The sequence below is a fragment of the Mesoplodon mirus genome (assembly GCF_964341445.2).
Source record: "Mesoplodon mirus genome assembly, chromosome: 14".
NCBI lineage: Eukaryota > Metazoa > Chordata > Mammalia > Artiodactyla > Ziphiidae > Mesoplodon > Mesoplodon mirus.
Window position 1 is genome coordinate 66794076 of NC_138990.1, and position 24187 is coordinate 66818262.

The 24187-nt window shown below is 35.3% G+C and overlaps 1 protein-coding gene across 33 annotated transcripts in view; it reads right to left on the reverse strand.

Annotated features, from left to right (window-relative positions):
* The window catches only part of NRXN1 (neurexin 1), a gene marked incomplete at both ends in the record, with an annotated part of 1125847 nt that overhangs the window by 1024934 nt on the left and 76726 nt on the right, over nucleotides 1–24187 (reverse strand). The window lies entirely within an intron of this gene.

Here is a 24187-nt window from a genome sequence, read left to right on the forward strand (position 1 = left end):
TGCAAATAGCCATGACATTTCACTTAAAGGTATGCCTGTTCTACCAACTACGTAATTGATTTACTATAATGGCCTTTAAATATTTCTAATACTTCAATTTCTTTCCTTAAAAAAACACAACATAAATTTATGCACCTAAAATCTATAATTTATTTAGTTTGTTTATAGTGTGTTCATATTTTATCACAGATGACAATGGTTTATTATTTTTTAAATACTAACTTTCAAAAATGTTAAGTAGAAAGAGTAATGAGTACAAGAGCAGTCCATTTGGCAACTGTCCTTTAGGCAAAGTATATCATGATTTATTCACTTTGTGCTTCTGTTTAGGGTGAGAATATGAATATAGTTAAGATAATGATAATATTGGGTGAACTTTCCCTTATATTTCCATATATCTACACAATATTTACATATTTTTATATATTTATTTAAGTATATTTCCATATATGTATATACAAACACACACATATATACAATCAGATTTTGTATGTCTTCCCTACACATAATCAATGTAAGGGTATGGCTTTCCTACACATAATCAATGTAAGGGTATGGAATTTAAAATATTATTAGTATCTATTAGGCAATTCAAGTACTATTTGAGACACTGGGGTTGGCATCAGGTAAGAAATGGAAGGAAAAGCTGTTTTACGGCACTAGGGCGAGAGCAAGGTTTCAATACTTATCAAAATGTTTTCAACAGTAAAGTATATCTATGTTGACATTTCTTGTCTCATTCTTGTATTTCATTTAATTAGCTGTATTTTTTTAGCTGTATTTTTTAAACTGCCTATTTGATGAGGTGTTTATAAAAAACAAAACAACAGCAAATTTAGTAACTTGAAAGAAAAACAACTGTGAATGCACCATTTCATAAGGTTCAACAAATAGCTTTTTTAATGGTTAAAGTTACTAATGAATTAAAAATCATCAATTTTGTTTAAAATATATTAGGTGGAAACTGAAATATCAACACAGGTACACTTATTGATATGGCCTTACATAATAGAAAATTGTTAGTGGATAAATGTGGACAACAACATCTATACAAAATACTTGGTTTGCCAGAGTTCATTTTAAAAGAAATAAAAAATGATTGAAATATTTGGTATGTGATATTCACTTCCTGTTTGATTTAGGCTTCCAATCTACCAAATAAGGAATTAGAATTTGTTACTTTTCAATGGCACCTTGGACATGACATGGACACAAATAGTAAAGTTTCATTTTATTGCTTTATATTGGAAATCATACAAAGATACAGATTTTAATGTTATATACTTTGGTTTTTACAATGACATCCTTTGAAATTCTATTTCCCACCTAAGATGCTCATTTTTCAATAAGTTTATTAAATATGTAGAGTAAAACAACAAAATCAGGGAATTTAGAGGAGAGTTCTTTGGCAAATATGGTCATGAGCAGTACAGTCCCAGAAAGAGGTTTTGGTAAAGTGCTGCATGAAAATCTAATAGGGAAAAGAAAATGAAACAACAAAGTCAACAAAATAAAACAGGATAAGTCTTGACACAAATTTTATAAATGTGCTTAGTAGGATATTAGGAAAGGAAGATGCACAAATAAAATCAAGGTCATTGACTTGGTTCCTTGAAAATGAGCTCTCTTTTCACTGTTAACTAAGGCACAGAGCCACAGGCAATACCACTGATCCCGCCCAGTCATCCAGCATTTCTCTGAGTTATTCATACAGAGAACCAGCTTAACTAAAGGAACTCCTTTTATGCAAATACGAGTCATGCCCAAAGTGTAATCAAATCCTGACTTGACCATGTTCAGAAAAAGTCTTCTCCGGAGACTTAGATTTTTTTAAAGAAGTATTAAGAGTGAAAGAAAGGGTAATATATTAACTCCTATTTAAAAATAAAAAATAAAAAATAAAAAAAGAAGAAAAAGAAGAAGAAAACTGGCTTAGAACAGACTTTCCTTGAGTTTCTATATATTTTCAGATTCAATCATAGAATAAAAAAAACTTCTCTTTTTTTTTTGTTTCATTCTATTCTACCCCTTTGGTAAGCATTTGTTGGCTTTAGTTGATTTAAAATCTGTTAACCTAGAGATGACCTCTATGTTATTTCAGAATTTGGGAGTAGCTATAAATGGCAGAAGCTCTAGCATTTACAATCATTCTCTATGTACTTTTCTTTTTTTCTTTCCTTTCTACTTGTTTTTTGGACTAAACAAAGAATATCAAGTTTAAAAAGAATAGTTTTTCTCATCAACCAACTTTTGCTTTCTCTTTGCAATCAAGTACTATGTTGGTTTTGAGCAGCAACAGAGAGAGGTGCTGAAATTGGCATGCCCCAGTGTAAAGGTAAAGCAGTATATTTTGCCTTGGTGTAAGGTAGAAAGCAGTCCATCCAGCCTTACCTGCATACATTGTCAAGTTAGGGAAAAGCCCTTGGTTTGCAGAAAACCCTGGCTTCTTAATTCTGCTGACCTAATCCTGCTGTGTATATGAAGTGAGCCTCTTAGTAATCAACTTTACTATGATCACCATGTCACCTATAAAGATCACACTCTTTTTCTTTTGATTGTGAAAATAATAAATATAAAACCATGAAAAAGATAACTTAAATATTATTTTTCTTTCAGATAAGACATACTTCCCTCACAGAGACAGAAATCAAGCACTAGAATATCAGTCATGTTGTGAATGATATTTGTGTGCTGACATTGAGGGAAGCTGCAGACTATTAAATTGTACGTTTTAAAATTACTTCAAAAGAGCATCTTCACAAATGTTTTTCCTTTGGCCCCCAGCTTATAAGAATGCAAAGGATGGTAACTTTAATTTATTATGACAGTGTTCTTTGCACATAATCTTAATGACATACTACTAGGAAAAGAGGAATGAATAAGGAAAAAATGTTCTTGTTTCAATGTAAAGAAAATCAGAAATTTAATCATGACAAGTGAATAAATTAAAGTTTGGAATAAAATGTCACAATTAACTCCTTTTTGTATAATCAGTGTTTAAGCTTAGCAATATGAAAGACTTCGTCTAAATGCACATGCAGTAGTCAACTTACATGCTACATTTTACATTAAAAAATTGGCCAGAAGAAGTCTCCTGCCCTCACTTGGGCTTTCTTTCTCCATTTCAGCTTTCTTCCTTCTCTGCTAGTTGCCTGTGACCGGCTCCCTTCATTTTGTTTCACTCCCTCGCTCCTCCATCAAAACTGCCACCATCGGGGCTTCCCTGGTGGCGCAGTGGTTAAGGGTCCGCCTGCCAATGCAGGGGACACGGGTTTGAGCCCTGGTCCAGGAAGATTCCACATGCCACGGAGCAACTAAGCCCATGCGCCACAACTACTGAGCCTGGGCTCTAGAGCCCACGAGCCACAACTACTGAAGCCTGCACCTAGAGCCCGTGCTCTGCAACAAGAGAAGCCACTCAAAGAGAGGTGCGCGCACCGCAACGAAGAGTAGCCCCCGCTTTCTGCAACTAGAGAAAAGCCCCCGCGCAGCAACAAAGACCCAATACAGCCAAAAATAAATAAATAAATAAATAAATAAAATAAAACAAAAAAAACTGCCACTATCGCAGCGGCTTCCCACCCAGATCTATACCCTCCACCGTGGGCTACATAGCAAAACTGGTGGCGGGTGCTAGCCAGCAGAAGAAGAAATTCAGAATACAATTTTATTTCCTTTTTTAACATACCTCGAGCTTTCTAGTGTCTATCCTCGTCTTTCTAGCACCTCACATTACTTTTGAAGATTTCACCCCTCATTTGGAGGACCAAATGCCAGTATAGCAGGGTCTGGTTCCCATGGTGGCACAGGATGAAGTTTTGTTTTATTTTTCTTTTGGTGTTAACAGTGAAAGCCTTTAGAAAACCTCAATAATCTGGGACTGCTTCAAGGACTGGGAAATGGAAGAAATCACTGGTTCTTTGGATCTGGGCAGCAGTCTGCTGGAGGAAGACAAAAGCCAGCCAGAACCAAGAGGAGGTGCAAACAGAAAATGAAGCAGAAAGGTCCATTATGGAGGCTTAAGGAAGGAAAGAAACAGCCTAGGCAGGAATCCGGCTAGTTGCAAAAATGCTTTTCAACAGGTGGGCTCAGCAACTTATTTCAAATTCACCTAAATGACACTCCCACTCAGCCTGCTGGAATCTCTATCCTAGGCATGAGGGAAGCCAACTAGAGAAGCTAATTTTTTTTTTCTCTCTTTTCACTGTTGAGGAGTGATAAGGGTATCTCTAACCAACCTGAAGCAGCAGAGATGTTCCTGGCATCACACTTAGAACTATAAAACCATTCTCCCTAGAACATTATGAGCAACGTTTGACTATACTTTTGGTACAATACAATGTTTCAAGTATATCATGGAATTAACGAGTCCTTTGTGAAGTGGTCTGAGTTTACTTTGCCTTACAGTGTTGTTTCCATGGGAAATGGGATATGAGTTTCAACCTATTTATTCAAATAACTTTTGAGATTATACTTTCATAAGCTGGAGACTCCCTATGTTTCTGCTTCACACAGTAGGTACCAATTTTGTTACAAAGAACTTGTAGTATTTGATTCAAAATGTTCCATCTTGTTAATGGAGGAAGAAGGTAAGAAAGGGAAAGAAAGAAGGAAGTCTAATTATATGGCAGATTCTTCTGGTGTTTAAGCTGTTCAATGGTCCTAATGGAACTTAACAGTTATTAGTCAACATATTAAAGTATATATTAAATAGCACACATAAACTATATTGCATACAATTTCACATTTTCTTTTCATGAGGGATTATTACAAGGATTTTATTTTGCTTTTATAGCCTCAATTCTTCCCTACATCTAAACCTTGAGAGTTAACATTTATATATTCATATCAATAGCTGGACTTAAGGAAAGACCACTGCATTTAACAGTGACCATAAACAGAGCATAGTCTACACTGTGTGTGCTCATTTTTATTGTTTTATTGCTTACTGAGAAATGAACATTTCCTAGTACGGAACTGACAGATAACAGTGAAGAGGGTGTTGCCATGTACTTTCCCACCCAAGCTCAATCATTGCTACACAAACTCTCCAAAGAAAGCTGGTTTTGGTGAGTACTGCTTCCTTATTAAGAGTCCAAAGTCACCACATTTTAGGAAATAGAGGAGGAAAGCTCTTGGTTTGGAGTTGAGAAAATAAATTTAAATACACTCCTACCTACCTACCCAACATATCACCCCTTCTAGTGGGTGTGCCAGTACTCAGATGGGACTTTTCTAACGAGCAAATAAACAGGGAACATCCTCTGGCTTGTGTGGTACCAGCAGAGAATACTCCACAATGTGTCCTAGGTTCTCAAACATTAAATAGACAGTAGGTGAATTCTGCTGAAGGACACCAATGGCCCTTCATTTGAGAGAACTGTCTAACATATGTTCAATGTGTAGTTTTTTCACAAATCATTTTATTACAGAGATGTTTCAAATAAACTTTCAAATACTTCTGATTTTACTCATTTATAGTTAGGTTCTCAGATGAATCTAATTTCTCTGAGAAATAAAAACAAACATACTTTGTCATTAAATTAAGGGGACATTGCACAAAAATATGACTAAACCATACTGTAAAAACAAGTCCTAAATTTAGAGTTTAACAAATTAGATTTGTATAAATTGAACAGAAAATGGTTCGTATGATATAAAACTGACCTGTCATTTATAAATACATTATTATATTTAAGGAAAAATAAAATTTTATTTCAAAATAAATAATTCATGTTATCTTTAACCCATTAGGACCTTCGCACATTTAACAAATAGTCTGGAAGAAAAATGAAATAAATATTAAAAGGTTATTACAGATCTTCAAGACTTTGTTTTTCATTTTCTTTAGTGTTTAAAACTCAAGATATTTGCATATTTTATAATTTATGGCTAATTTAATTTTAAAGTTTTATAGAAATCACTGAAAATAATTTTTTTTTTTTTTTTTTTTTTTTTTTTTTTTTTGCGGTACGCGGGCCTCTCACTGTTGTGGCCTCTCCCGTTGCGGAGCGTAGGCTCTGGCTGGACGCGCAGACTCAGCGGCTAAGGCTCACGGGCCCAGACGCTCCGCGGCATGTGGGATCTTCCCGGACCGGGGCCCGAACCCGTGTCCCCTGCATCGACAGGCGGACTCTCAACCACTGCGCCACCAGGGAAGCCCACTGAAAATAATTTTAAGGGGAATTAACTGGGTTTTTTTTTCCTAAATGAATCAGATAGTATGTTAAAATTTTCCAGGAATCTCTCAGAGTTGACTAAAATGCTACCTGCAATGAACCAAATATCTAGTAATCTTTTCACATGTAGGACATTTGAATAGGAGGAAGACCGTTGAAAAGAATTCTTCTGCTTCTCCAAAGACTGAAAGCACTTAGTCCAATAGTACCTGGGGTTGAAACATATAAAATTATTGTTTTCAGATCAAAATTGGTTAAATACCAACAATTTAATATGGTTAAATCTAATATTTGTAAGTTGGTGGTTTCTCTACAAACTGTGCTATTCTCTGCTTACTAAATATAATGTAGGAATATCAGGTTAAGCCAAAACATTAATGCATTCCTTAGAATCAATCAGTGGAAAGCAGAAAATAATCAGAGCAAATGCAACTTTTATAAAATGTTTTATAGATCTCAAGTAACTTCTTCTAAATGCTCAAGAGAAATAAGAATAAAAAGTAATATATTAAATCTTGGGTAGGCCTTACCACTTTAAATGTACTTTCATAAACATTATCTTATATAATCTTTATATTATCTCACTGTGGTTGGGTGACTTGCCCAAGATACCCAAATAAAAAATAGAAGATTCTAAGAGTATACAGAAAGTATGTTTTAAGGTTCCTTGTGCAAGTTTGTGTAGATTTCAAAAAAAAAAAATTTTTTTTCTTTTGAATTTTACTTATTTTTTATACAGCAGGTTCTTACTAGTTATCTATTTTATACAAATTAAGTGTATATATGTCAATTCCCAAAAAAATTGTTTTAAAAAGAAAATAAACATGAAGAATTTGGACAACACAGGGTAATGCTGAAGTGTCTAGTAAGGTGGTGCTATGTTCCTGGAACTATTATCTAAATATATTTATTATTGTCACATTTTTTAAAGTAATACAATAAAGAAGTATGAAGGCTGTACTCATTATTTCTTTGATCCTGTTACAAGAAGGCAGAGATATTTAGGGAAAATATTTCTTTCTTAATTGCATTTACGTGTTAACTCTATAAAGTCAAAAAATGTAATACTATTTCCTTTATTGAAGAAAAAAATAAGGTCCCAACACTCTTCTTCCCTGTACATTAGAATGAATTATTTCCCAGAAAAAATAAAAAAACACGTTTATAAAATCTTTGCTCTATTATAATAGCAAACAACAGGTGTGTTTACCCATGGGCATTCTAACCACTAGAAATAAAAGGGAGAATTATTCCATAATTTCTTGCTGCCTTTAAAATTTAAAGAAAGTATTCATTTCATTCACAGCACATAGAATTTTTCTTCCCTTTTATAATATCTGAAACAAAAGAACACTTTCATTCCAAGTCAAATATTTTGGAGGGTTAGGCAATACAATACGAATTTGCTGCATATAGTGTATCTGCCTTTTCGTTTTACTTATAAAATGCAAATCTGATAAAAATATTATTTTTATTCCTTTTACATACATGCTGTATAGTAAATCTCCTCTCCTAAGCAGCAAGTTCTAATCTTTTAAAATTTGAATCAGGGCTTCCCTGGTGGTGCAGTGGTGGAGAATCTGCCTGCCAATGCAGGGGACATGGGTTCAAGCCCTGGTCTGGGAAGATCCCGCATGCCGCGGAGCAGCTAGCCCTGTGAGCCACAATTACTGAGTCTGCGCGTCTGGAGCCTGTGCTTCGCAACAGGAGAGGCCGCGATAATGAGAGGCCCGCACACCGCGATGAGGAGTGGCCCCCACTTGCCGCAACTAGAGAAAGCCCTCGCACAGAAACGAAGACCCAACACAGCCATAAATAAATAAATAAAATTAAAAAAAAAAAGCAAAAGAAATCTGATGAAGTATGGTCTTAAAAAAAAATTGAATCAATAGACAAGAAGAAAGAAAAACTAAATACATTGTCCAGTCTCCTATTTTCCTTTAAAAAATAAAGTTTTATGTTACAGGCTAAGAATAAGATAGTTTGTTCATAGGTACAACCAATTCTATATCACTGAAAATTTCATATATAGAGATGTTTGGGCTAATGTCTAGTACTTAAGTAGACCTATATGAATGCAACTCCATGTTGAAGAGGGGACCATAAGCTTGAATAATCTATCCTTTATGTGTTGATTTATTGATCCATAAAATCGAATCACTACAAATACAAGCTTTTAAGGTAGCCTTATAATTCCCCATCTTATCTTGTCCTGAAATGGATATCTGCTGCTTAAGAGAGCACTCTGAAAGATACAGAAAAAATTTTTGGACTCTTGTAGAGCATATTTAAATGTTAATTCCATCATTCAAAACAGTTTGTTTTATTTTTAAAATGGAATAATATGAATATGATATAACATTATTTCTTGACGTTTGTACAAACTGCTTCCTGATTGCTGGAACACAGACTTTTTTTTTTTTTTGGACCCAAATGACTTCCAAGATAAAGACTTAATTTTCAAAAGAATCTCATCAAGTTATAATTCATAATATATTGCTTCCAAATGTGTAGCAATACAATGCTATTATGACCACTTCAATTCATAAGCTCCATCCTAAACATCAATACTTTTCTCAATATTCCCCATTAGGTCATTAATATTACTGTCACAGATTTTACTTGTAAGTCTATGACAAGGTTTTTTACATAATAGTTTAATAACAACAGCGGTTTTCAAATTAGTAAAAAGCATCCTCCATCACACAGTCTCATACAATGAATTCTCTTATGTTATATGTCAAAGACTTCTCTTCCTATAAAATAGGCTTCCTATTGAGTACTATACTATAGGAAAATAAACCGAATGGGCAAATAAAAGGATCAACATTTCTGTAACACTGAAATACGGCAGAGACAAGGAATATAAAAGGATAAAAGAAGCAGCTCAGACCTCTAGTTAATTCTATAAAAGTCCAAGATCCTGTCAAGGGGCTACTACATGATAATAAATGCACCACTGAGCAGGCAAATAAAAACCATGAGTAGGAAGAATGGAAAAATAACCCTGAACATGGAAGCATTAATTGTGACATAGTAAAAAAAAAAAAGGAGGTGGCAAAAACATCTAAGAGATGAAACAATGGGTTAAAGAGTTTAATATAAAGAATGAAAAAGGTGAAGAATAAAAATTTAGAGTGGATCTGCCAACTATATTTTCGGTATTTAAAGAATGTAGGCCTGATCATAAAATTAAACATCATTCATTTTATTATAGAAAAGTACTCTTATTTATGATTGGTTAGTGACATTCAATCTCCATCTTTACATGCTAAAGAAAATGAGTCAATGTATGAATGGAAAAAGAAATATATTTATAGCCTCTATATCTTAATAACATTTAATCTAGATATCCCAATGAGCTGTTGTCTGGTAAATAAATAAAGTATTGAAAATGACAGATGATTTCCAAAGCGTACTGAGGTCATCTGACATCTAAGTCCAGCCTCTGGCATTAGAACCACTTGAAAGGAATAATCCAACATAACCAGATATTTATTTATCTTATTTCAAAGAAGAAAATATATGTTTCTAAACCAGAATAGCATCCTGACTCAGTACCCCCAAATTTCATATGTTGAAACCCTACTTCTCAGTATGATGATATTAGGAGGTGGGGCCTTTGGGAGATAATTAGGATTATATAAGGTTATAGGAGTGAAGCCTTCATGAATGGAATTAGTGCCCTTGTAAAAGTCATGAGAGAGTTTGCTTCCCCTCTCTGCTCTCCACCATGTGAAAATTCACCAAAAAGTCAGCAGTCTTCAACCTGAAAGCAGACTCTCACCAGAACCTGATCATGCTGGCACCCTGCTATCAGACTTCCAGCCTCCAGAACAGTAAGAAATAAAATTTCTGTTTTTTATAAGCCACCCAGTCTATGGTACTTTGTGACAGCAGCCTGAACTATGACAGTACTATTTTAGAACTTGTATTTCTATGGAAAACTCACCTGTACAAAAAGATAGTAAATATGACACCAAAAACTTAATAGATTTCTGATATTATTACAACTGAGAAAAAAACTAGTTGTGCAATATGTATAATACATGGAATGGCTAATATCTACTGGCAAATGTAGCTCAGGGCAGTACTTAGTAGCTTAGGAAACGTGTACTTTATAGCTGTCAGAAGTAAATTATGTTCAAAATGGGCCATGTTGCAAGTAATGCTCACAAAACATAATGGAAAAAGACAAGAAAAGTCACTAATTTGAAATACTGATTTTTAAAAAATTATTAGTTAATATGCTTCTCTTAGAGTTGAATACAAACTATGCTGGATGCACTTTGTGAGAATATACTTGATAATTTTAAATGGGCCTATTAACATAGAATAATTAAATCAAACACTTTAAAGTATGTAAATATGTATGAAAACAGTCACAGAGAGGAAAAATGATTTGAACAAAGTGTCAGGGTGAACAAATAACACTGAATCTTTAAGAAACTAGAAATCCTGGGGCCTCCCTGGTGGCACAGTGGTTGAGAGTCCGCCTGCCGATGCAGGGGATACGGGTTCGTGCCCCGGTCTGGGGGGATCCCATATGCCGCGGAGCGGCTGGGCCCGTGAGCCATGGCCGCTGGGCCTGCGCATCCGGAGCCTGTGCTCCGCAACGGGAGAGGCCACAACAGTGAGAGGCCCGCATACCGCAAAAAGACAAAAAAAAAAAAAAAAGAAACTAGAAATCCTTGGAGAATCTAGGCATTTCCTGACAATATGCAATACTTTTTTTTTTTTTTTTTTTTTTTTTTTTGTGGTACGCGGGCCTCACACCGCTGTGGCCTCTCCCGTTGCGGAGCACAAGCTCCGGACGCGCAGGCTCAGCAGCCATGGCTCATGGGCCCAGCCGCTCCACGGCATGTGGGATCCTCCCGGACCGGGGCACAAACCCGTGTCCCCTGCATCGGCAGGCGGACTCTCAACCACTGTGCCACCAGGGAAGCCCTATGCAATACTTTAATGTTTCATCTCATTCTCCCTGAAGAAGGAATTGGAAAGGAGGATGAGCTTGGAGTTAGGATCCTTCTAGCTCTGTCACTAAAAATCAGTTTTAGGAATCTAGATACATTTTTTTTTAACATTTCTTTAATTTTCTCATTTGCTAAATGTTTAACTTGTTCCATAGAGAGGCTGTGGCTCATAGCATTGAAAAAATGTAAAACCACTTATTCAATAATGACAGAGTATAAAGCATTTTATGTATAGATAATACCTGTTTACTGGTGTTAGCCATGGTATTATTATAATTAATGCTTCCTTATACAAACTGTAGGATGCTTAAGAGCAGTGCCTTTTCTATTCCTCTTCTTTTGTTCAGGATGGTCAGTATCTAAGATGGTGTGTACACAAAGGAGTTGCTTAACAAATGTTTAATTGAGTAATTAATTTCCTATCTTAATTTCCTGCTTGGCTTCTATGAAGCTAGCAATGTGGGATGAGGATGACTAAATTCATTTTCATAGGCAGGATTTATTTGCCACAAAAAGCCAACTTTTTTATTCTCACATCATATTTAAGGAACTTTAACAACTGGAAGCATCTGGGCAAAGTAAATCACAGGCCTTTAGTATTAGTTTCTATTATAATATCATTTTGAGGCAGTTCAAGATTCATTACTTGGGCATTTCCAAACAAATCCTCCATGGATTGTCCTTTCTTAAGTAGATCTGACGGTGATATCATCATCACGATGAAGGAGATGATGGACATGAGGCAGAATACAATAACTGTCACTTAAATTCACAAAACCATTTGTGTAATCTTATTAGTTATCATAATGATGTGGCCAAGACCACTGAAGAATAAAGTAACTATTAAAATCTAATGTACTGTAAATAATAACTGTTTTCTTCACCACTCTTCTTAGCACAGCACCTGGCACATAGTAAACAATAAATACAAGGGACTAAATGAAGAACAAATGACTAAATGGTAGAAATTAGATCTTCTGACCCCAGATTCTGTGTTCTTTCCTCTATATTATGGAGATTTCAAAAATTTCCAATTAATCACCTTTACCCTAAAGGCTTATCGGCATATCTGTAGGAAGCAAATTATTGTAAGTTAAAAAAAATTGGAATGCAGGTAACCCCAGTAAAATAATGGCTTTTTATTATGGAGCATCTTTTTAAAAAATCATCTGTGAAAAATGAGCATTATTTCCTAAATGTAATCCAATGTTTCATGATATATTGATATATATAGTAAGATATCAATAAAACCAAATATTTTAGTAAATTAAATGATTTTAATGAAATTATAAGGATCAAATTTATTTTTCATAATTTAAGTAAGTTTTTTGATTTATTAATTTACTGAAATGTGTCAAGCTCACATATTTGTATCAGATGGAATGTGAATCATTAATATGATTAGATTAATGATATCTTAAGATGATCTCAAACAAATTTTAGTTTTTCTACCAATTTTGCACTGAAAAACTTTAAATATCAGAAAGGTATTTAAAATGGCATTCTCTGAATTTTGGTCCAAACAGTCTCAGGTTTCACTTAAATTGGTCACTATAGTACCTGGTGTGTAGTTACTAAACTAAAATGCTCCATCCAATTAAAACAATTCAAAGCAACTACACCAATTATGTATATGAGAAATATATAATTTAAAGTTTTCTTTAGTAACTTCTAAACACTACCTTTAGGGATACTAATCTGGTAAATGTGATAAACATTTTCTGGTTCCAATGGGATGTACGCTGATTAGAATACTTTTTCATACTGTGGTTAACTCATATAGCAGAAATAACTGAATCAACCATTGTATAGAAGCATATAGTAGTCATTTAAAATTTTTAAGTGACTTCTATGAAGGCATTGCTATACAAGGCCTAGCTTTAAATACAACACACTATGAAATTATTTCCTACTTGTCAGTTAATCCTATTTATGGCTCCTGAAATTTTGTCTGAATTTATCTTTTTAAAAACAATGAACTTAAAGTGCAATGACATTTAGAAATTTAGAGTTTTAGAATTTTAAAACAAATGCATACTACGCTGTTTAACATTTAAAAATCAAAGCAAAGGTCCACTTTTATAACGTGATAAAACCCTAGTTAAATGGCCTCTGGGTCACAACTTTGAATACAACTCCAAAAGGAATGGTATCAATAACAATGAAAGTTGCTTGAAAAGCAACTAACAGAACAGACCAAAGTTACATACTTCTTAACTAAGGGTAATAATCCAAAGTTGGGTAAAATCTGTGTTTTCTTTTCATGTGAATTTTAAATAAGAATCTGGAATTCTAATTTTTCCTGCTGATAGATTCCTGTATGGAAAGGTTTGAGAAAAATGATCAAAAATAATCAATGGTGGCGCAGTGGTTGACAGTCCGCCTGCCGATGCAGGGCACACGGGTTCGTGCCCCGGTCCGGGAAGATCCCACATTCCGTGGAGCGGCTAGGCCCGTGAGCCATGGCCACTGAGCCTGTGCGTCCGGAGCCTGTGCTCCACAACAGGAGAGGCCACAACAGTGAGAGGCCCGCGTACCGCAAAAAAAAAAAATCAATCAACTAATGCCCCACCCCCAAAAAGGGCACCTGAAACCACATATATCAAAATTTGCAAGTAACACATTTAAAATTTGTCTGCATCAAATAAAGATGGAGTTCACATGTAATCTTACTTTCATTTTACAGGTGAATTAGTGAGGCCTAGAGGGGTTAAGCTATTAATACATAATACTAATATATAAGCTACTAATCCATAAGCAACCAGACATGCTGTATAAGAACATTTCTAGGCTTCTTTCTAGACCAGTGCTATCCAATAGAACCTTCTGTAATAATAAAGATGTTCTATAAAACCTAGCACTGGATTATGACCCTAACCAATACTAACCTCCTCCACGTAACCCTTCCGATCAAGAATCATGTCCTAGGAAATATTCCATAGGCCTTGTAAAGATCTGAATGAGAGCAATCATCTCAGTAAAAATTCCTGTCTGCGAGGGACTTCTGTGCAGCACTGGGAAAATAAAAGAAGACTCATGATCTAGCCCAGATCAGTTTCCTACAAAAAGGTAAAGAAAAATGCAATGTGAAATAACTCTCAGAAAATAATATGTGTTGCAGAGATACTAAGAACATGTTAGAAAACAGTAAAGAAATGGAAATAATTTCTTGTAGGGGTTCTTTCTAATTCTTTCAAGGAAATCCTTAGGACAATTACTTAAGAAGTAAGTTTTATTTATGGAAGACCTTGGCATTTGATTTCTGACAAATGATGGAAGAGATGGGAGAAGAGAAATTAAGAACCACCTTCTACCTCTGATAAAATCAAAATTGGCTTCAGCATTCAAATTATGCAGAGCTTGGTTGTTTTTGTTTAGATCTAATTAAAAAGAAACTTGTAGACCTATTTCACAATTGATTTTTCACAAGGGTAAAACAGTAAGCAGGATAATCCAGTGCCATAAAACCAGGAATGTGCATTTAACTTGTCAATTGTTTATATACAACCTAAAGCACATCTTGGGGGAAAAAATGGGAAGAACTGATCCATTTTAGGTACTGGTTACAGAGATCATGGAAAACGGGTCTTGGCCTTGTGGCTAAGGCAACAAGTCATGGTGGAAGAAACCCACACCTCGGCTGAGAGACTAGGAATTCCAATCCTAATTAGGACTCCATCACAAACTACTTTCTAATGTGACACTAGGCAGATCATTTCACATTCTGAGCCTTAATTTCCTCAGACTTAAAACAGAAATCATGAAACCTACCTCATAGTGCTATCTTAGAATAAATTAGTAAGAGTCATATAAAATGTGAAGCATGTAGCTGGTATGTAATAGACAGCCAATCATTTCTCTATTTCCATTAAATCATTCTGTATGAGCAAATAGGGAAAACATTTAAATTAAACCCAACTTTAGTTTTTTCATCCTATACTTCTATCTTGCAAAAGGAAATTGTATACAGAGTAACAGCAAGAATTTGAATGCCAACTGATTTCCAAAATGGTGCAGTATAATTAGGAAATTCATGAGTCAAATTCCTGTTTATGCCTGTAATGTAAAGGCTAATCATTTGTTTGTTTTCTATAAGAAGGACTTGATTAAAGCCTCTTGCAGCAATCATTAAATAACCCTGTGCTTGAAGGATGCAGGCTCAGCTAGAACTGTGGTGTGCTAAAACCCATAATTAATGCATAGGGATGTGTGTAAATTAACAAATGAGTGTCATTTATACTAACAGTACAAATATGTTTCTTTTTTTTGGAATTACCTCCATGTTTTCCGTTAACCATTACATATTTATAAGCACAGAGCAATATAAACAGCATTCCAACAGCTAAATACAGCCTCTAGTTCAGGCCATGATCTACATAAGGAGTTTTCCAACTTTTCCATAAAGGGCCAAATAGTGAATATTTTACGATTTGCAGGCCATATGATCTTTGTTGCAATTAATCAACTCTGTCATTGTAGTGTCAAAGCAGTCACAAACAATACATAAATAAATGTGTATGGCTGTGCTCAAAAAAAACTGTATTAAAAAAATAAATACAGGCATTGGGCCAGATTTAGCCCAATGGTCTCTATGACAACAGGTAATAGTTTGCCTAACTTTGAACCATAGGCTGCTGATCCCTGACCTAGATCCTAATTCTCAGGTAGTACAATGTAGAGTATTATATTAGAAAATCATTGTTTATACAATAGGTAAGGGTAACGGAGTATAAACCTGATATGAAAACTTGACAAGTTTCTGAACCTAAGTTATTCTGCCTCCTCAGACATAAGTTAGAAAAACCAGGACAAACTGAATTTACCACAAATTTGCTGCAAAAATCAAGTGACTCAAGATTTGAAAGCATTCTGAAAAAATGCCACGTACTTACTTGTAAATATTATCATTGTGATTGTTATTATTATTATTATTATTAATTGCTCTTTTCAGCTCTATGTTTAAAGACCCCTGGAAGTCACATCTACTCTGGAATAACTTCAGAGGATGCAAACTGCATACAACTCACTCAGAGCTGCTCTAGCAATTCTAGAATTTGAGAAAGGTCAGGAAGGCTTGGGAGCCTGTGGAACTGCCATCCTAAGGCTAACACTCCCTGAAGTCAGCCCCAAGGTACATTAGTCATGAGAGATGTTTTTTAAATCCTTCACCAATACATTTGGAAACACTGCAAATGACATTATAAACATATTATTATACCATGAACATCAGTACTAAAGAGATATTTGTCAAGGAGTTCTTGACAAATATGTTTGGAACACTTCTGTCCCTCTTTCAGAGATTCACAGTGCATAATCACAAACTGAAGATACTGAGATGTCCTGCAATAAATAAAGTGTACACCTTTGTCCAACCCAGTATTTCTGAAACTTATTTGTGTAGAAATTCTTTGTTTTGTGGGTAAAGCCGATTAACGTTGTTCCCCAGAACACACACTGGGAAAAGCTGTCATATAGATTATTTTAGACTATTATACTCCTTTCACCCTAGGTGTAGGGAAATTGCCCCACAACTCTCACACTTAAAAGTACACATTTAGCTATCTACTTACATTCCATCGTGTGTCGTTATATTGAGATTTTCACTTACAAGCAATCATGTGGGAACTAACCAAATTTGTAAGATTATTTAACCAGTATGAAAATCATAATAACCTCAATATGTTTTAAAAAGGGAGACAGAGGATACATTTCAAATGTCAAATAGCTCTGATGTGAACTTTGAAAAATAACAACAAACATATCCATTGGAGACAATGTCAAGTGATAGAAAAAAAGCACTTCGTGCTTAAAGCACTAAAATCCATTAAAATCCGAATAACTCTTGCTTTTACTGAAAGCTACTTCAACTGGTCAGCAGGGAAAGAAAGTTGGAAAAAGAGCTGCATAGTCCATCAGTTTCCTATATATGGCTTCCTACTTCCAAGACTTCTTCTGATGGCTTTTTTACATACTATTTAATCGAAAAAAGGCAATTTTGTTCTTATGGCAAATCCTCACTGGCCAGTGATCATCTGAGTTATGGTGCGTCTTTAATTTCCCTGTCTCTTTCCTTTACAAACAAAAATTTCTTCTACAAACAAAAATATTTTTGTCCAATGTTAATTTGGATACTAGATGTTGGAGCTAACTTCTGGAATTAAACATATAACTTACCCAAAAGCAACTTAAATCTAGAGGAAATAAACAAGAAACCTTATTTCTAGCATCTAGCACAGTCCCGGACATAAACTAGGTATTCAATACATATTTGAAAGAGTAAATGAAGAGATGAATCAAAGACACTTGTCAACTACTTTAGTTCAATTATACAACTATTATTTATAAATCATTTTTACTGAATAAGTTAGAGATATTTTCTTAAACTAAATATCTGATAATCCACAAAAACTGACACAAGAAAAATAATCTGTTATTACTCATTTCAACATCATAACCACTGTTTGCCCATGTACAGTAATGGAGAACTAAGATACTATTCTAGACAAGATACTAAACCCATCCATGCTACACAGACACTAGGCAGAATAAACTTTTTATTATACTGTTTAGATTATATTGCAGAGGGGAGGGAGGGGAAGATGGTGGAAGAGTAAGACACAGAGATCACCTTCCTCCCCACAGATACACTAGATTATATCTCAGAGACGATCCTAGTACTTTGAAGTATTAAAAACCATTAATACAAATCCAACATCATAAAATTCTCTTACAGATCAATAGAACAATCCTCCATCAAGTGCTTAGGACAAAGTACACATTCAAATAGAGCCACTGATATAAAAGCTATGACCGTTTCCCCTCATTTCTAATGAAATCTACATGTATAATATCTACTTAACAGTGTACTTCCTAAATTCTTTTTTTCACATCAGTTTTTTTTTATCACTCAGAGTATCAAATCTGATAGGTTTGTGCAATCTCCAAACTATTGGTTTCATTTATTCAGACAGAAAACATGGTTCCTAACATAGCTCTTTGCCATTTATGAAACATTTGCTTATTTCAAAATAAGTTAAAAATTCATGTAATTAACCATTTTATTTTAAAATATATTAATATTTCAAAACACACTTCCCAGAACATGCTTCTAATGCATATGGTGTACATATACCACATTTTCCTTCAGTGAAAAAATAAAAGCCTTTGTTTCTAAGTGTACTGTAAAAGATTTCCTGAGGTGATTTTTGTTTTCTTTAATCTTTTAATGCATGTACCTCTTAACACTTTAATATTGACAATTTTTAAAAGCATCATATGTCTACTATCTATTCTGAAAGAATTAATAAAATCTTCCATGGCAATTGAAAGTGATCCAAAGTTTCACATAATTAAATTAGATTTTATTTTTAAATACTTATATGCACTAATTATTGCTAATACCTAGATGCCTTTTATAAGTGAAATAGCCAGATGACAAATTAAACCATGAAAATATACTTCAACCAAATTGTGCAAGGAACACAAGTACAGTCAAAAGTTTTAAAAGATATAATAAGTGCTCTGTACAACTGTATTGAATGCGATGTCAAGAAATAAAATAATGAGAATCAAAATTACAAAATACTGATAGGCAGGTTAATATTTTCCAAAGTGTGTTTGCTTCTTTGAGGTTCACTGGTTGCTCTGGACTTATTACAATCTCTCACTGGTTTAGAGCTCACTTGCATTAAGACTTCTGATGATGGAGAGAGCACCTAATATATATGGCCCCCCAGGCTTCTAATGGACTAATAAGAATTAACAGCTTTTCTTGAACCTCAGAGCAGCCACACGATAGACAACTCTTTCTTTCAGGCAGTCGTAATTGAGCGCACTTACATTTTGTCTGTGTTTCATAGTCAAGACACCAAACTGAATTATAGAAGATTTGGAGCTTTTTTACAAGAATTAGTAGATAATTTACAATTAGGGACAACAAAAAGACACACTTCCCCCTGAACAGTTTCCACAACACTGTGAGTTTATCAAATAGGTACTTCCACAAATTCAAAATGGCTTATTCACCAATTTTAGATCTGTTCTTGGGGCACACCATGAAAACCTGCTGCAGAAACTGACAACCAGGCAGCAAAGACACCCAAAGGAATAAATACACTTAACCAGTCCAGCATGTGTTAATGAGCAGATTTATGCCTAGGACTGTGCTAAAAGGAACTTAAGAAGAGAAACCTGAAAACACATGACTATTATCACTATCTTATCCAATTTATTAAAATTACATAAATAAATTTTACTACATTCCCATTTCCAAAAGAATGCATGGAGATCAAAAGAAAACAAAAAAAATCACTATTCAAACACACCATGCTGAGTTGAAACAGGGGTTCAGTTAAACAAACAGGATGAAAGTGTGTTTGGTTTTAAATGTGTCTAATTTAGTCACTTACCTTTTATTTCAATTCTGACGTTTCCAAGGGTCAGAAAATGACACCAAGAAATAGACTTGGCTGAACAGTTTACACATACTCATACTGAAACACATCCTTTAAAAAATCATTATTAATATAGTTACACATAAAAAATCAAACTGGGGAACACAAGGGATAGAGAAAGGCACAGTACTGATTTGATAATCCCACTTTGTCTCCAAATGAGAAAGTCTTTCTCACTCTCCTTCTTCCTGGTGCAATCCAGACATCCTGCAATGCCTTCCAGTGTGAACACGTTTCTGAGCTGATTAAATCTGTGGTTTCATTCCTACTCAGGCCTTCTATTTCCTAAGAGCTTCTCAAAGTTTCTGCAAGGAAAGGATCTTCTGACATCTTGGAGAAATTGGGAGCTCAAAATAAAAACCTTCCTGGAGAGCTTTTACTTGCACCGCCAGCAACTTGCCATGCACAAACAATTGCTAACCTTGCATTTCATAGGTTAGATATTCCTACAGATGAGTGGTTCCAGAGACAAACTGGTTTTTCTGGATATCATTGATGTATGTCTCACCTATTTCTTCTCAAAATGTATATGCACACGGGGCTTCCCTGGTGGTACAGTGGTTGAGAGTCCGCCTGCTGATGCAGGGGACACGGGTTCGTGCCCCGGTCTGGGAGGATCCCACATGCCGCGGAGCGGCTAGGCCTGTGAGCCATGGCCGCTGAGCCTGCACATCCGGAGCCTGTGCTCCGCAATGGGAGAGGCCACAACAGTGAGAGGCCCGCATACCGCAAAAAAAAAAAAAAAAAAAAAAAAAAAAGTGTATAGGTACAAGGAAGATTCTGGGAAAACTACAATTCGACTGAAGTTTTACACCATCCACCAGGTATCTCGCTACTTTATATAAATGTGAGGGCAGAGGAGATTAATTAAAATGGGAGGGTTTCCCTGGTGGCGCAGTGGTTGGGAGTCCGCCTGCCGATGCAGGGGACACGGGTTCGTGCCCCGGTCCGGGAGGATCCCACATGCCGCGGAGCGGCTGGGCCCGTGAGCCGTGGCCGCTGAGCCTGTGCGTCCGGAGCCTGTGCTCTGCAATGGGAGAGGCCACAGCAGGGAGAGGCCCACGTACCACAAAAAAAAAAAAAAAAAAAAAATGGGAATGTGCATTCAAGTGCTAGTTACTTATGTGTGAAGCAAAATAACAATATTGGAACCATCTCCTGGTCTAATGTTTAGAGCAACATATAAATGCTCCCAACACCTTTCCACCCATAGTTTTTTTTTCCCCAAGGTGGTAGGAAAAAGTGTCTGAGTTTTTCCTTTTCTGGAGTCTGTAAATCTTCTAAAACATGTTTTAAGACATTAGCTTCCTAAATACTTCACATAGGAAAGCTATATAGAAGGGAAAATGGAAGTGATTTGGCCTTTAAGATAGCAACCGAATATTAAAAGATAAACATTTATATATGTGAAATAATATACCTTGTTCTCATCAGTTGCTTAGAATATATATGTGACAATTCATGCTGGTTTTCATTGGAGAATAAGTTAACTCAGTGAATCTGAGTTAACTTCATGAGTTTCTTCATTTCAAGAATAAAAGAAAGCAGATGAAAAGCAAATACTAACAGTAAACTGAAGACCACATGCTATATACCTAGAGCAGGGTCTCCTCACCTTTGTTGCTACTGACATTTGGGCTGGAGAGTTCTTCTTTGTAGGGGACTGTCCTGTACATCTTAGGATGTTAAGTAGCATGCCTGGCATCTAGCCACTAAATGCCAGTAGCATCCTCCCCCAGCCCCATCACATCACCCCTAATTGAGAACCACAGATCTATAGTAAGTTGAAAGGCAAAAAAATTTTGGTAACAATAAGCACTAACATTATCTGTGGGCTTGGGTTTATGCTAACAATTTTATACAGCTGATATCTTGTTTAATAACCACAGATACAACTTCAGTTCTAATTATCATTTCTATTTTATAGAAGAAACATCAGAGTTTCCATGATATTAAATAACCTGAGAGTTCTGGTCTATAACAGGTTGTTAGCAAAATTACATAATGTCTTTGGAAAGCCAACATAACTGAACATTCCTTTCACAGATACATGGTAGAGGTCTGAAATTTTACAAGGATGCCTTAGTGCTGCTGTAATTAAAAAATACGAAGTAAAGCTTTAAGTCCCTATATGTCAGTAGTAGTATGCTGGGCGTTAATTTATCAGATTTTATTAAATTGCTCAATGCCAGCAGTTGAGATAATAATTCAGAAAGGCTAGGCTCAAAGTCCAGGATATTTCTGGGGAGACGCACCTTGAAGACAACATGAGGGCTGAAAAGGGAGGATATAAAAGATTGACTGGAGGCAACCAGTGTCAGTGACAGTAGATTTAATTAAGGGAATAAATTTGTACCACCAATGAAGGCGAGAGAGTAATAAATTTTGCCTAGCTCCTTATTTATCTACAGCAATGGTTCTCAATGCAGGTAGTACTACCCCAGAAGCACAAATCTTTTAAATCTGTGATCTCATGTACGTATGTAGATTCCACACAGATGGGGGCGCTGTGCTGGCATTTAGTGGGTAATGGTCAGGGATACTAGACATCCTGAAATGCAAAGTATGCTCCACACAGCTTTCAAATGTCCAACCAGATATCCATCTAGATGAATAACCTGTTTATAATTATTTGAGCCCAGAACGTAATTTTAAGCAAATAAACACCAAGTATTTTTTGCACACTTTTATATTTTTTTCTGAATGTTGTTTTTGTTTTCATTTTAGAATGCAACCACTATGTAAACCTGGAAAAGTATAAAACTTACTTGATTTGGAAATTTACCAAGAGTTGTTCCCCAATTCAAAAAAGCGAAGTCACCAACTGCAACACCTCCAATAGTGCGAGTCACCAACATAACACACCTCCATTAGTGTGCAAATGTGGCTTCATATTTATGGAGAGTCTACACTTAGGTATAAGCAGCTGACTACCTTCTATGGCTTCTATTCTTCACATGTCTGAACATTGCATATTGAGATACAAAGAATTTCATTAAAATAGCTTTCTTTATATTCCTCCTTTATATTAATATGGAATCATATTGATTTTTTAAGTTAAGCGTTATATAATCCGTGCCATCTATCTTATTTTACTAGATTACCTTACTTATGAATTTCAATTTAGGATAGTAAAACAGGCCTCCATAAATAGGTTTTATAAGAAAAACATATTGAAACTGAGACCCTGGTAAAAGTTCTATCTTTTCTTACAGGTCCAAATACTACAACAAAAAGATAAACCTAATAAACACCCAATATTTGTAACAGTGGACCAGATAATTTATCAAAAAGAGCATTCAACAGTTTAAAACTCTTTCATATGCATTATTATAGTAATTGGAAACCAGAATGCAGAATGCTTTTGTCAGTCATGCCTAACTCTTTCACCACCAAGTTTTTAAAGAACTTGCTACATGCTAGGGACAGTTGTAGCTTGTCAGAGATATAGAGGTGAACAAGTCAGGTGTGATCTATGCTACCATGGACTTCATATTTATAGCAGTGGGAGATGGAAATTAAATTAAAAAACAAACAATCTTAGTTTAAATTTAAACTGTTAAAACTATTAAAATCTTTAAAAAGAAAAGCAAAGTGCCTCTGATGAGTATACATCAGCATCAGTGTGTTTCAAAATGTCTGTTGTGAGTTAACAGATCAGCATCCAGACCATCCAATTTGGCCCCAATCACTTCTTCAAAGCAGCTCCTGTTTTTTCTATTCTGAATCATCTTCCACCTTTCCTCACCTGTACCAGAGCACAGTGAGCTTCACCTCCACCCTCCTCATTTGACATACTCTGCCATTTTTATTAATTATCTGTAGTGAGATAGTTTTGCCCTGTCAATCAGAAAGTTAGCTGCCAGAATGAGAAACCCATCTCCTATGCTTCCTTGTGCTCCATCATGTGCCCAGAACAGTGCCTTCCACAGAAAGTGACCCATACGTAGTCAATGGAAATGGAGGAGAAAATACTAAGGGAGATGAACACTGTTACCCTGGCAAGATTATGGCAGACAAATGAGAGATTTAAGAGAATGACTTTAATTTTCCTTTAATAATTCATTTCCACTTCCTGATGGAATGCAGACTAGGGTAAGCATGGACCCATTACGGACACCAGATCCACTGAACAGAGTTCAAATCCTGATTCAGCCACTTATTATTAGAAGCGTAAGCAAATTCCTCAATGTCTCTGAGTCTCAGTTTCCCAATAGAGAGCATTATGAGGTTTATGAGGTTGTTACAACATAATGTTTCAGAAGCACTTAGCAAATTTTTTGGAGTACAGTAAGTGGTCAATTGTAGCTCCATTTTTCAGGTTTAGCAGCTGTGTTTACACTGTTGGAAGCAAATGGTCTAAGTATTCTATATGTGATTGGGCCATACCAATTACATCATATATCATCTAAAAATTGAAATAGAAAAAGAAAAGCTGTTAAAATAAGACAAGTCTTATAATATGTCTGCATTCAATCAACAAATTTGAGTCATACCAACTGTTATTACATGGGGTAAGGTGTGTAGTTTAGAAATAAAATGTATATTTCTCAAAGGTAAGAAGTCCCACCTTGGGGACAAA